The 12,956-nt window shown below is 43.1% G+C and overlaps 2 protein-coding genes across 12 annotated transcripts in view; both read left to right on the forward strand.

Annotated features, from left to right (window-relative positions):
* Nucleotides 1–12,956, forward strand: part of auts2a (activator of transcription and developmental regulator AUTS2 a) — a 372,946-nt gene that overhangs the window by 273,459 nt on the left and 86,531 nt on the right. The gene's annotated exons all lie outside the window — the stretch shown is intronic.
* Nucleotides 5,332–12,956, forward strand: part of LOC146660124 (uncharacterized) — a 220,847-nt gene continuing 213,222 nt past the window's right edge. Inside the window, exon 1 of one of the 2 annotated variants that reach the window (XM_085419875.1) lies at nt 5,332–5,543. The gene's annotated coding sequence lies outside the window, so the exon portion shown is untranslated. The remainder of the gene's footprint in view (nt 5,544–12,956) is intronic. The other variant, XM_085419874.1, reaches the window with a different exon arrangement.

A 12,956-nucleotide genomic window follows, 5' to 3' on the forward strand; every position in this document is an offset into this window, starting at 1 on the left:
GTCTCAGCAAGCGCAGTGTGTAGAAGGCTTTCAGATTGGCAGAGGGAAGAATTGGCAAGTGGAAGCATGGTGAATTATTGAGTTTGGATGAGGTGTCAGAGCTACCGCATTGCTTTGCGTGGGTTTTCCAGAAAGCATCTGAGGTGTGATAGGAGAACAAGCGTGGGGGAGTGCTTGATTAAAAAGCTGTGAAGAACGCGGGGCATCGTTTTCTTGGGCTGGTCCGACTATTTGTGTTTGTATGTCTGTATATGTGTGCATACTGTATATAATTACTTTGAACATCCAAAAGAAAATGGTACAAAAGCTGTCCCTCGTTTCTTCCAGAACTACTTTGTGCTTTGCCAGAGTGAGTCGGTGCTTCACGAGTCATGGAAAATCTGCTCCGTCTCCGGGGTAAATCTCCATCTCGCAGATCTGGCCCTCCGTCAGCTCATTTGGACAGAGAGAGGACTGCCTCGGCAAAGAATGCTTTTGATTCTCTTTTCATTTATTTGAACTGATCTGCTGTGATTAAGAGCTCCGTGTCTCATTATTCTGTTTTGGAGAGGAACGGGGCACTGCCTTTTGCCAAAATATTTGAATGATTAGGGCCCAGGCACGAGCTATGCCAAAGCGACGGGAAGCATTCACTCTGCTTATTAGATTCACTTAAATGCTGTTGTAAATCATCGCTGCCAGTGCACGCTGCCAGGCCCGGGCTTTACTTCGAGAAGCTTCCACTGCCAAAGCATGTGCGCAGTGCAGAGCCACTAGAGGCAGCTGAGGCTGCTGGTCTGTGCTGCTGTTTGTTTTAGCTCGGCCTATTAATGCTGCAAAACGGTTGTTTGACCACTTTTGGATGCGTTTCCCAGATGAAAATGCAATTAATCCAGCAGCTGCAAGACAGGTTGAGTTTGAAGAAGCTGAGCAGCTGGAAGCGGTTTCTGCGTCTGAGATGAGGAATGAGCATCTCAGCTTTAAGGTGCAGGAACCTTTATTAATACCACGATGCCATTTTATCAGTTCGGTTCGGTGCGAGTGTCGCAGATCGTTGCCACGCTTGATTATGGCCCTGAGACTGAGCCAGTGTGATTAGTACTAGAGTTAAACCTGAGTGTTCTTCTATTGTTCTGTCAATTTCAAGATTGCAGAGTGAGAGGAAAAGAGGGAAAAATGGCAGCTTGCTGAGCACTCAAGGAAAAATACCGGCTTTGGACTTTGAAACTACCGCTGGAAGCTCAATCATGCCTTCCATTTTGGCACATTGTCAAGAAGCAAATGCAACAAATCAGAACATATTGTTCCTCGGGGGGCATAATAAGAGCCTTTGAACCGTGAGCTTCCCCGCTCTGCTTTTGCCCTCTTAGTGACAAACTGACTCCATCAGTTTGTTATTCATATTACCCAAGTCAGTCAGTCTCCGCCATCTGCGCTGATACGGCCTCCGTGTTTGTCATCCGGTCACTTCCTTCACAAAATAACATGTCATCAGTCTGTCTGCTGGAGTAAAGGTCAGTGTGCCGGGATGGCAGAAACACGAGTGGGATTTCCTCCATCCTAAATGGCCTATAAACACTCTCCACCTGCTTTGACTCCAGTGCAGCTTGGTTTTCAATAAATGCCGCGGTACAAAAAAGGACAGATGAGGATCGTGAGGTGTGATTGGGACAGGGGAGGGTGGGGGAAAGGAAAAGGAGAGAAAGGAACAGGCAATTTAGCAGTGGCTGTGACTCGGGAGGAGAGGGGAGAGATGTATGGCGCCCAGCCAGCAGAGCAGTGGAAAACAGTGGTCCAGACTAATGATCCACAGCGTGATCATTATGGCCCCCACAGAAAGGATGGGCACAAGGCATGGTTCCCTGGAAATCAATTCCCAGAAGGCACATGAGTACTAGTTGTAAATCATAGCGCTATGGAAGGCACCGGCAATGAGAGCAAAAGAAGGCCGTGGAAGAGGAGAAGGGTAGAGGGGGGAACCTTCTTCGGGTGGGTGGGTGGAGCGAGAAGGGAGAGCTCTTTCCATCATAAACCCGAAAGCAAAATTACTCCCCAGCCCTGCCCCTCCTTCCCAGAAAAGCAAAACCAATGATGTGGCTGTTCCAGCCTCTTGCCCCTCGGCCACCCCAACACTTGATGGCTTCATTGCAGGTTGAGATTTAGAAAAATCTTCTCAAATTGATTTATATCGCACAGAAGACCCCCATCAATCCTAATATGAAAGTAATGAAATTGTTGGGTGTTGAGGGGAGAAGCGTGTGCATGTGTATGAGAACATGTGTTTTGTCAGTGGTAGTGGAGGCGATTGGGGGGGTTCAGTTTATGGTGAAACATCACGATAAAGAAGGCAGCGATAAAGGGGAATCCAAAGATGACACATGCAGCAGCTCTGAGATAACAGAAGCGTGGTTCAGTACCTTCAGCCTGCAGCTCCTCGAGGCTGTCTTGAAGATGTCGTGTGGATGATAGATGCAAGTTCAGTTGGTGCACATGTCTGATTTTGCACCTTTGCAAACTATTTTCTGTAAATTCCAGCTACAGCGTCATCGTCGTGTTCGGATGAATTATCCTGCTGCTCGACATCACTGAGTCGTTTGCCTTAATCTAGAAAACGGATCACCGAGAGGAAGTTGGGCAAGAAATATCACCAGTAAGACTCTCAGATGGTTACTGTGGTACTGTACACATGGTAGACAGAGTGATTTCTGGAAAGGTTTTGCAGTAGTTTCTGGAACACAGTTTTTTGTGCAATTAAATAAATGAAATGTTAGTCTTATATATAAATGTTTATGTATAGCTCATATTATGTGCTCCATCTGACGTTGGTTTTTATGCTCATTGTTTATTTTGGGAAGGAAACATTATATCAACTGAAAGAAAAGACTACCGGTGCACACACAGGTAACTGATGGAGGCATCTGCATTAAACATTTGACTGAAACATGTTCAAAATCTAAAATGCGTGATATTTGGAAAGAAAGACACCAGATTTCATCTGTCCTTCCAGTAAGTATCATATCATGAAAAAACATCAAAACCGGATGGAAAAGGCTTAAGATTGCTCTCCTAACAACGGTGTCATTTCCAGATAACTGGGCGGTCTCACCTGAAAGAAAGACCTTCACACATTTGGGAACATATCAGCAGATTACCACATAGACCATAATTGATAAACTGTCCATGTATTCGACATTTAAACTATCACCTTCTTGCTTGGAGACACAGTAAAAGCTAATGTGGATTTTTTTAATTAAAAAATGTTTGTGCTGAAGGTTTGGTGATTCAGTCCTTCAAAACCTTTGTGACTGTGAACACAACAAATGTGTTACTGATGTGCTTCCATGACCCTGTAGTGTTTCAGAAACACTGGTTGTTAAATAAAGGACACAACCCATGTATATGCATTATTTAGGGAAAAAAATAGCGCCCCTTAGACTCAACATTAATCAGCCTACAAATGAATCTTGCTTATGAGCTATAGTTCCTGCAGCTTTTCATTCTGTGCTGGAGCTGCATAAGTTTCAGCAATAACAAATGATGCTATCCCACATTTCTCTTTCTTTTTTTTTTGTCTCCCACCGTTGTTCTCGTCACTTCATTATGCAGGCAGTCTGACGCTATTTGACAGAATGTGCTATCTGCAGCCCCCAGCTGCAGTCACCCTCTCACTATCATTGCATCGCTGGCAGCTTAACCCCACTGCTGCCTGCCACAGTAAAGCACAGAGGAAATGATGATACTGCTGTCTAAATAGAGACTGGGAGGAAGGAAATACAGAGCACCTAAGTGGATGCTGCTACTTTGCTATCACAATTATGTCATGCTTTTAGCAAAGGTGTCTTAGATCCATATTATTGCATGTAAAAGGGTCCGATTTCATTTAAAACAGTTTTGCCCTCCACTTCAGATTATTTGTGCATGCAACTTGTATTGACAAGACCCTAAAAACAGCAACTTGAGCGCTGTAATTGATTTCTAGGAAGAGAAGCAGAATCAGCAAAATGTAAAATCCTGATTCTGACATGGATATGAAAACTGTTAGACATGCATCCTTTAGCCATACTGTATAAAACTGATTTTAGGGCTGGGCGATATGGCCTAAAATCCATATTGCGGTATAATTTGAAGCATGTAACAATATATATTGCCATATATTCTTTTCTTCTGTATACTGTATTTTCTGCACTATAAGGCGCACTTAAAATCCTTTATTTTTCTCAAAAATCATCAGTGCGCCTTATGTATGAATTCTGGTTGTGCTCACTGACCTCGAACCGATTTTATGTGCTACACAGCGCGCAGAAATCTGTCAAAAATGTTTTAGCACGACTTTGTTAAGCTACGAAGCCGCACCGCCTGAGAGTTACAAACTGTCTAAATTCTTTCATCTTTAATAAAATGATCAGTGTTGCTGCTTTACCAGGTGTAACAATTAAGTTTAACATCCAGGCATCCATGAAAACAGAATTTATTACATCTAACAGAGTTAGAAGTTAGCAGGAAGTTAGCTCGCTAGCTTCCACATAAACATGATATAGCATGTTCTGACTGAGAGATTTCTGAAAAATTTAAACGTACAGCTCTGAACAACTAAGATAATCCATCCACAATACGAGGTTAGTCATTAATATACTGCAACAACATGGGATATGGGGAAACAATATGGGCTTTCCCCATATTCCAAAAGTGCTTCGCCTCTTCGCTATCCGGTTGTTCAGTCTGACGTCACTAGCCGTGTCTGGGCCTAAACTCCGCTGCAGGTCCATATATCAAACGATCACTATGGCATTACTGAGAGTTGAAAAACTGTCTAAAGTCTTTCATCTTTAATAAAATGATCAGCGTTCTGCTCTACCAGGTGTAACAATTGAGTTTAACATCCAGGCATCCATGAAAACGGAATTTATGACATTTAACGGAGTTAGAAGTTAGCAGGGAGTTAGCTCGCTAGCTTCTATCGAAATACAATATAGCATGTCCTGACTGCGGGGTTTTGGAAACAAATTAAAACGTACAGCTCTGTTATCACTTCCAACATAAATGAAGACAGAAAACTAAACAGCAGTGACGTTTGTAGGGTTACTGAAGTTGGGCTAGCTGGTATATAATGATGTGCTACGTGACCGCTAGCGACACAGCTATGTTAGCATAATATAAACAAGCTAACTTTTTTCCCACTCGATAAAAGTTAACGTGAGTGTTCTCGGTGGTCAGGAACAAATGTAATCGCATGGCAGGATGCTGTAAAAGGACCAAACTTCAGCCAGGAGAACAACTGAGATAATCCATCCACAATACGAGGTTAGTCATTCATATACTGCTGGATGGGCTGGGCTGTAGTTACATCCTAAGGTTTTAAAAACTGAGCTTAAATAAATGATTAGTGGTAATAAAAGCCGAGGGAGGTCAACAGGGATCACTGACTGTTTTAGGAGCTTTTTGAGATCAAATAGAAGAAAATACATAACATTAAACATGTTAACAACAAAAAGCCATATTAAACGCAGACTACTTTAGACCCGGAAGTAGGATTCGTCGCGTCATCACTGAACAACCGGATTACTGTCGCCCGGCATAATTTGCAGGTGATGTTGTTTGCAGCCGCTGTGATGCTGCAAACAGGTGCAGCTTGATGACACCATCAGCATGCGCTATCGCGGTATATTCAAAATCTCTACCATTGACCAAATTCATATCGTTTCTACTGTATACTGTTTATTCCGCCCACGCCTAACGTATATTCCTTTTCACACTTGTATGTAAATCTACAGAGTGCAGACTTAAATCTGTGGGGCTGGCTATATGTAGCATCATGACTTTGTCGTAAACACTTGCAAGCAGACAGCATTCAGATCAGTCTCCAGAGAGCTGTGAATAAGCTTAATGAAGAAACAAACAAACAGCTTTAAGGGCGAGCCTCAGAAAGCTGCACTTTTGCAAAGCATAGCATATCTAATTTGTAGGTTAATGTCTGCGCCGGCTTATTTATCTAGGTTATCCTCTGCACCAGATAATTAGATGTGCCCATGCAGCACCGGGGACAGTGTCAACAGAGGCATGACTGGTGTCTGGCATCTGTAGCTTTTATTGTTTCTGTCCTTGGCTGTCACGGGAGCATATTGTGGAGTTGCTGTCAATTTTTAAAATTAGGCCTGAATTGGATGGAGATTGCCTTGGTTGGGTTCCATTATTATTTCATTTGCTTACATCGCCTTCAATGCAGTACTTGAAAAGATGAGAATCGAATAAAGAATGTGATATTGTGCTGCAAATCCTAATCAAATAGCCACTTAGACAGTAAAATGTGTTTGCTTATCGCGTGCATATGGCTAGCACTAATGATGCATGATGTTGAATCGTAAGCATTGTTGCTGAGCGGTGCATTGTGGGTAGCGGCATAATGAGTTTGGTCTGAGATTTACCAGTGACAGGTCCTCGTTCCCTGGACTTGGCTCTGCTCTGTCTCTCCCAATGTGTGTTAACTGTCAGGTGCCGAGAGCCAGACTGCCGTTGAAGCTTCTCTTTTTTCTTTCCTCTTTCCCCCCCTACGCTGTCTGCTTTTGATTTCTTTTCCCAGAGGTGTTTAAAAAAGCAGCTCGATTGTTAGTGACAATCAGCCGCTCTGGCCCTTTTGAACAGAAGGTTTGATTTAATCGCGAGGCTGTCATTTATTATTCTGGAGCGGCAGCCGCCCCTGCGAGGCCTGGGCCTGATCAAGCGCCTCGGAGCTGTCCCCAAGATCTCACTCTCTTCCCTTTTCCCCCCTGTTATGTCTAAATCCTCAATACAAATCGCAGTGTTTCAGCTCTCCCAGTGGGGCCTATTACTGCCTGTGGGGCATTAAAGATCATTAATAGTGCTGTCAGAGAAAGAGAGGGAGAAAGGGAGCAAAGAGGAGGGAGAGCGGGGAGCAGCAGCGAGTTGCTTAGCTGCTCATAAATGGGAAATTAATACATCTGCTTCATTAATGCTGCCTCGTGTTTGATGTTTGTTAGCTGGCAACTTTAATGATGTAGGTTTGAGCCAACGGGGCGCTTGACTAAATTTGATTCCTCCAATTAAGTAGTCAGGCTTCTTTTCTTTTGGGAAAATGGTTAGAAAGGGAAAACTGCTGCCTAATTATGGACTCCAAACCTTCAGTTATGCGGCTCCTGCTCTTTCTTTTTATCACTCCTTCTGCCCCCCCCCCCAGCCACTGGCTGCAGTGACACGTTCATCAGCAGTGGCCACACTGGGGTTGTTACCCTTCTCTAATCAAGATCTCCTTTTTTAATCAGTGCGTGCAACTTTCTTAATCATTAGCACTACCAAACAGTGTATGTTAATTGATGTATAGTGCAAGGTAATGATAGTCAGCGTTCAGTGTGAGTGATAAAATTACTGCTATCAAGGTTGCAGACTAGAACAACAGCATCTTAATGGCAGCCTTGGAAAACGAACATGCAGGAGACATAAAAGCCTCTGAAAGCTTTTTCTTATGCATGAATTCCGCCCCGCCATACAGTTTAAAGCAGCAGATACGAGAGACTGCAGAAAACCACATTCACCCTGCTGACTGAGGCTCAGGATGAGATTGTCCTTTCATGTAGTTGTGCTTGGAGGGAGGTTCGCAGAAAGAAAGCAGCCTCATCATTAAAAAAATAACAGGTAATATCTCTGCGTTGTTGACAATGTGTCATTTGTAATGTACTGTACGTGGAGGAGGCTACCAAAGCATTAAATTACATAAACAACAAACAGTTTGGTGATGAGGAAATTAATTGTCCGGTTAGCTGGGATGGCAGACACAGACTAAGCAGCTGGATCACAGCTTATTAGATTGCTGTATTTGTACTTTAAACTGTTTTTTCACCAGTCCCATCACTTATTTAATATGTGGTCAGTATAGTAAAAGAGAGTGATGGTTGATTCCATACACACACTTTATGACTGTATGCATCCACAGCTTTTTGTCACCCAAAACGTTGACTTGGAAAGGAACCTCGTTACGTTTGTGCTGGAGTCTGAGATTGAAGTTGCAAAGAGTCAAAAGATGTTCTGTAGATGCTCAGTTCCACCACTGAAGTTGCAGCATGTTTACAAACCAGTTCAGGTTCATCCGTTTCATTCAACGATCCACTTTCACTCTTCTCATTCTGCGTTGCCGCCATGTGCGTATGTAAACAAAGGCACTGCGCATGCGTGTTTTACCCATATTCTATCGCCATATTCCATTTTCTTATCGTTGTCCAACATTACACCAGTATTACCGTGAACCGTATGATATAGCCCAGCCCTAATCAGAACCTTGAATATATGAGAGAAAGTCTGCTTTACAGCTCTGAACTTTGAGTATAGCCAGTTATATTGTATATGTATCTGTAAGTGAATCCAGCACGGGTTCAGACCAGAACATGAATATAAATGTATATCACATTATAATGTTATTTATACATTTGTATTATTTCTCCTTTTTGCCCTCCTACTATCCTTCAGTTTAAGGCCTTAATTTGTTGCTCACAGGCATTTCTATGTGCTGGCATTTGCCTGTATTATTTAATATGAGCATCCGCAGTTAGAACTATGTACTAGCAAAAACCAGAATGCTGCCATTTGTCTTGAGATTGGCTACTACACACATACAAATATATAAATTTTTAACAATTTGAGGGTGATTGAATAAATCCCAAAAGCTATATTAATAACCCTGGTTTCATGCAGATTGAATGTTAAATGGTTCTTATATAGTGCTTTTCTACTCTATTGGAGAACTCAAAGCTCTTCACTGCACTTTTTTCCTTAGCTGTTTCTAAGTGCTTCCTATCTCACATCCACACTCTGATGGGTGCATAGGAGAGCAACATGGGGTTAGAATCTTGGGTACTGGCATGCAGACTGGGATCGAACCACCAACCTTCCAGTTAGTAGGTGACCTGCTCTACCACCTGAACTACAGCTCAGGAATAACAGGAGGAGGAGTTAGGAAACAGATACACCACGATCAGTGTGTGTGTGTGTAATTTGACGTTAAAATCCTTTTTTACCAGGTGCTTTGGTACTTTTGCCAGTACTGTGTAAACATAAGATATAAACACAGTAGATTGGTGTTGTGTAAAATAGTTACACTACTCGCTCTATTTGGAGAGTTTTCCCATTTGTGTGACATCATTAGAGACGGATGGTGGCACCTTCGAGGGTTAAAAAGATTACAGCCAACCAAATGAACACCTTTTTCATGCAGAGTGAATCGAAGATGTTAACTCCAGAAGAAACGACCCAACACTCTTTACTTCTGCTCCACGTGCCTCAGGTGTCCCCTGCTTGTGCTTGCAAATGCAAAAACTAGTGACTAACCATTGGAACAGTGCTGTTCTGTGTTGTAAATATTTCATGTACTGCAACAACTGTGTAGTATTAGAAGTTTTTCTGGTTTGCTTCAGAAAGAATAGCTCATGTAAACTGATGCTGAGCAGGCAATGTTTTTGTGAACCACAACAAACACAGCTACAGCCGACGCTCAGTGTTTTTATACTTTAGACACGAGTCCATCGAGAACTGCTGGCCATTGAATCGACTGTTTTAACTATTTTAACTTTTACTTGATGATTTCCTGTTTATTCAGCTGTAGTTTTCTATGCACTTTTTTGTGTGGCATAGCAGGAAACGGTGCAAAAACATTGAAACTATTTCTCGCTGACGCATAACCAACATCTATTATCAGTATAAATGAACCTCCAACTTTGCTGTTGAAATGGGAACAAAGTGGAAAGTGTGCTCGCAGGCATGCTGGGGGAAGACGTAAGGAGCAAAGAGGGAAATGAGAGCTGCACACAAACAAGCCATTATTAAACACATTTCTTCTTTAAGCTGCTTTCTGAAGAGCATCAAGCCTCGAGCACTTTAACGTGCCAAAAACTAGCTCTATTTGTGCTTTGAAATCAGGAGGTAAGATCAGCGCAGGATAAAAAGCTCAGCACACAGGAAAGCAGAAGGACGCTTTATTTGTTTACCATGCGGCAGGCCGAGGGCGATAGTCGGGCTTCTCTTCATCCACAGGAGAGCTCCTGCTTGGCGGCTGCACCAATGCAGCACACTGCCTCCCACCAGCATCGCATACAGCGCCATCTGCTAGGACCTGTTGGCTTGTTTGTTTTCCAGAGCAAACAGCAAATCACTTCTTTCCTGTTCCTGCTTTTTACCATATGCCACTGCCTGTGTATCAGAGCGAGGCATGTATATTAATGAAGTTAATCAAAGACGCGCACGCAGCCACATCTGCCAGGGGAATTTTCAAATGATTGCACCCGCCAGTTGATTCATCACGTCACTACCCTCGCCTGCCACCGTGGCCACCTTTCAGTGTGGCAAATGGCAACTACATCATCTGCATAAAAGGTTTAGAGTGACGCAGGAGTAACTGTTGTTTTGATAAAATCCTCACAGCTTTAACAGATCTAGGAATTCTGCCCCTGAATGTGTCGAAATAGTGTGGCTCAGGATGTAATGAATGATGTATTTGCCTCACGTTCTGATACATTTTACCTTCACACATCCCAAGAATAACATGTGAAAAATGTTTCCCCTGAAGAGAAACTAAGATTCCAGGGTCATCCCAATTAGTAGCTACATTAAACAGTGGGAAGCACACTGTAAACAGTGCATCCCTGTACAGATGGCAAATTATCCTGCTGACTAGTTGAAACCCTCTGAGCCTGTCAGGTGCACATGGCGGGCTGATGTTTTAAGAGCACTGACCTACACTTCACGTGCAGTGATGGTATTACGTGGCAGGTATGCAACCAATAACTGCAGAGTTTTAATGGTGCTTGCCATACTGCTTGTTAAATTAGATAATGCTAATGAGATGTAGCATCACAGTAGTGCAAGTTCAGATGTGTTGTGAGGCCTGTGTTTGTGGACTTTGTTCCCCCTGTGCCTGCGTTGGGGAGCAAACTCTCCCTCCCACAGTTAAATTAACTGGTCACTAGGGGTGCAACGATACACAAAATTCACGGTTCGATATTTTTTCGATACAAAAAAATGTTCATGCCTTTTTAATTTGTCATTTATTAAAATTATAAATTTATATTTTAACTCAAAAGTACAGTTTTTAAATTTAATGTTGCTGAAACAACAAAGTAATAAAATAATAAATCTATCTGATGGAGAAATCCCTCATCTTTGGAAAAGAGAGTTTATTACAGAGAAATGGCTCTTTCAAAATAAAAGCTATACTATACGCTTCTTCTGGGCTATATTCTCAGCAGCATATTAAACATATCAGGTCCCCATAAGGAGAATCCTGTGCTAACGGCTGTCTAAATGACTCGGGTAAAGTTTGTAGCATGCATGCTTGTTGTTTTTGTCTGCTTCCACTTGTCTTTGCACGAGGATGATGTCGGCGTAAATGTGCAGTCATATTCGTTGTGTTCCCACTAGTGCTGTCAGCGTTAATCTGAAATGACGTTAACGCCACAACACGGCAAATCTCCGTTAACGAGCTACCGCCGATCGCCCCGTGCGTGGGGCTGGACGGCCAACACGTTAACGAGCTAACTGCGCTAACACACTAGTTCCCTCCAATGTAATTGAGCATTGCGTGGCACATCCAACATACTGTTTTACTTTAGTCCATGACTCGCTTACCTTCAGGGTCATACGTCACATGAAAACCAAAATAATTCCAAACGCCAGATCTGAATGAGGGTGGGGGAGGTTCAATTTGCCATGTTGCAACGAGCTTAGCTTCTGTCTCGCTAGCTTGCCCTGCGCTCAGTGAATCTGCGTTCGACTACTCCGCCTAGGCTGCACTGTCGAGCGCAGATCCACTGAGCGCTCAACACAGACAGCATCGTCAGAAGGAAAGTTGATAAAATAAATTAAAAATTTTGTATTGCTCGATACATATGCGTACCGAACCGAAAGCACTGTATCGAACGGTTCAATATCGATACGAGTATCGTTGCACCCCTAACAGTTACTGTGTTCACGTGTATGACCAGTTTACAAATCATTGTCTGTCCCCATATAGACTGGCCAGGGTCTGTCTATTGTTGCCCAATGAAAGCTGGGATTGGTTCATTCGCACTGATTTGCTGTGTGAAAGATCTGAACTTTGCTCTTTTTCTTTTTATGTGGGAGTGAATCGTTGTCTCTGTGTTAGCCCTGTGATTGGTTGGTAAGTTCTCCAGGCCACGTCTACAACTCTCACCTTATGACAGCTGGAAATAAGCTCCAGTGCCCCGATGATCCAGACGTGGATAAGGGGATAAAACATGGAACGATGGATTCTTCTTCATCTGAAGCATTTAGTCTTCAAAATCATCTGCGTTCACTATCTGTTCACCTTCTCCTGTTCTGTCTCATTTCCTTTTGTTTTCATTCCTCTTATCTCCAGCACATAACTCCACCTCTCTGAGCTCTCATTCACCTGCTACCTACACTCACTCCAGATCACAGTGTCATCTCCACACATAGTCCACAGACTCCTGCCTGACCTCATCTGTCAGTCTGACCGCTGCAAACAAGAAGGAATCTCGTCACCACTGTGTCACCGTCCTCATACATGTCCAGAACCAGCCCCACTTCTGACTTCCTCTTCCTGGCCGTCTCTATACTCCTCCATCAACACTCATGAAGCAAACATCACATCTGCAGCGCTCGTTCTCAGCATGAAGCCACACTGCTGCTGACTGATCGTCGCCTCTCTTTAACCGAGCTTCAACCACTCGTTCACGTCTTCAGGTATATACAGTATATACAGTATATACAGGCTCTGTATATACTACAGCTCTGCACGCTTGTACTTGAAGATTGGTACCAGTACACTTCTTCTCCATTCTTCTCTTAGTCTCTAAGATTGTGTTAAACACAAATCTCTTCAAACCAATCTGAACAAACACAGATGCACTGTAGGCGTGAAAGGTGACAGCGTTTCTTAGTTGTTTCCTTCGCTCATCATAGTCACTGTGGTCTTAGAGATGTAACTGTGATCCCAG

The sequence above is a fragment of the Rhamphochromis longiceps genome, linkage group LG10, assembly GCF_057381845.1.
Source record: "Rhamphochromis longiceps isolate RC_006_pf linkage group LG10, R_longiceps_female_GT1.1, whole genome shotgun sequence".
Taxonomy (NCBI): domain Eukaryota; kingdom Metazoa; phylum Chordata; class Actinopteri; order Cichliformes; family Cichlidae; genus Rhamphochromis; species Rhamphochromis longiceps.